Here is a 2317-nt window from a genome sequence, read left to right as displayed (position 1 = left end):
CTGGATGTTTTCCTCAGTGTGCAAAAGGATGGCACTATCATCAGCATACTGTAAGTCAAGGATGTTTTTTTTGAGTTCTCTGGTCTTTAGTAAAAACATCCCAGTTTGAAGAGCTCTCCATCCATTCATTTGTGGACAGATGCTATTATTCAGCTACCACCCATTCATTTGTGGACAGATGCTATTATTCACCTCCCCCCTCAGCAACCGCCACATGACTGCGGAGTGCAGCTTTGGGTTCCCTGGGCGCACTGGGAGGCACTGGGACCTGTTTGCATCTCAGTGGCTACGTCTATATGAGATGATGACTGCGCGGCTGTTACTGCACAGTCATTTAATACTTCCATAAACAATCACTAAATGACTGCACAGTAACCAGAGTTATTGCACAGTGGCATCTCTGAACAGCTTTTTTGGTGACGCTGACTATGCAGTAGCGTGGCATCACACATCATGCCACGCAACGCTACTGCGCAGTAGTAACAAGCTACGCAGTCAGCATCTAGTGTAGACGCAGCCAGTGAGTGCTACGTCTCACTTTGTCCTCTCTCTCAGATTTGTTCACAACTTCTGTAAGACTGAGAGGGAAGCTTTTCCTAAGGGTTTTTTTTTTATAATGAAACTGGAGTAACAGGCAGGCTGTTCTGGTGCCCAGTGGCGGAGTGCTCTGGAGGTAGAAGACACCCTGGCATACTTGTGCGAGATGCCCTGGCAAAGCATTTCCAAAGTGGTGGGGCACGGTAGTAAGGGATGGCAGTTGATTATAGCCCATACAACTTTACCTATGCCTTTTATTAAACATTGCCAAACAGAAAACAAACTCTCTTGTGGTTCTTAAGACGAGGAGAAGTTAGGAGATGGACTGCAATTGTGATGCCAACATTTCAGAGTGCAAGGTGGTTAGGGAAGCAATGGGTTGTGATGCATAAATCCCAGGGAGGGGTGACACATGTTTGCTCCTTGCTGAGAGGAAAGTTTTATATTTGCTGTTTTAGCACACCTTTCATTCAAACCCGTGCAAACCCTTTTTATAACCAAAGCGGGCTTTATTATCCATGTCAACAAAACCATGCCTTTTACTAAGTAGCCCAGTTCTTAGTAATCCCATGGTATTTTTTTAACCAAAACATTTTTATTTAATGAGCAACCAAAAAAAAACCCCACCCGAACAAACAAACATACAAACCACCTTTTATTAAGTAAACCAAAATGAAAAAAAAAAAAGAATATCTTCTGTAACCAAGATTTTAATCAACAAATAACTCAAAACGTCTACCTTTCACTGACAAACCAAAGCAGTTCTGCGAGGTACTTATGGAGTACAAAGTGGGGGGAATTGCACAACTCCCATCAAGGCCTACAACACACCCCATTCAAAAAGCACCCAAGAGTGGTGGAGTGCCCCACTACATAGCATTATGGATCCATGGTCATATGCCTGCTGAATGCATCAAAGGAGCTGCTCTCAGGGTGGTATCATGCATTCATTTCCAGCGGTTGCAAATCATTGTTGTATTGTGATATATTAAAGTTATTATGAGTTAGGATGGTGCCATGCAACCACATGCTAAGATTGCAAATCTTTGGAATATAGTGACTTATTCTAGTTATTATAGTTAGGAGACAAACCTCACCTGGAAGAGAACACTTTTGCAATTCCATGGGGACTCTTAATGTGAGCTAAATGGCTGAATTGCTCATGTTTTAAGTTGAATGTGTGACACCACCCTTACTCTGCCGTTGCAGTGCTGTACTACCCTGCTTGTGAGAAAGTTGGAGGGTAGAGCTGGGGAGGGGTGCGATTTTCTCCAAAGAATAAAAAGTAGTCAGCAGGACAGAGGCTGCCTGGCTCTGACTGGGTTCCAGAGATTGCCCCTTGGGAGTGGGGCCAGGAAAGTGTCCTAGGAAAATGGCAACCTTTTTGTTGGCAGCGGAAGAGCCACAGGAATAGGCCAGCTCTGGACCCAGCTCATCGCCAGGGTGAGGTGCTTGGGCTTGGGAGTAGGGGGTCCCGCTGAGGCTGGGCATAGTTTCCCCAATAATTTGTAGTGCTGTGAAATCCCTGTGGAGACCCCAGTCTGCTTGGAGATGCACAGTGGAGTACTGGGATCAATTTTTGGGTCATATGCTCTAGGCATTAGTGAGCTATCACCCACCACCACCACCACCACCCAAACAAGAGGCTACAGTCTGCCCCCCACAGAATAGGGTCTGTTCAAAGTGGGGTAGCTGGGTCCACTAGGACAGCTTAACAATCCTCCTTTGAGCAGGGTCCCCTCAGAGAAGGAGGGTCCCCCCCAAAGCCCCTGCATACCAG

This window comes from Alligator sinensis, unplaced genomic scaffold (assembly GCF_000455745.1).
Source record: "Alligator sinensis unplaced genomic scaffold, ASM45574v1 scaffold2220_1, whole genome shotgun sequence".
NCBI lineage: Eukaryota > Metazoa > Chordata > Crocodylia > Alligatoridae > Alligator > Alligator sinensis.
The sequence above is the reverse complement of the archived record's forward strand: the minus strand, read 5'-3'. Positions refer to the sequence as shown.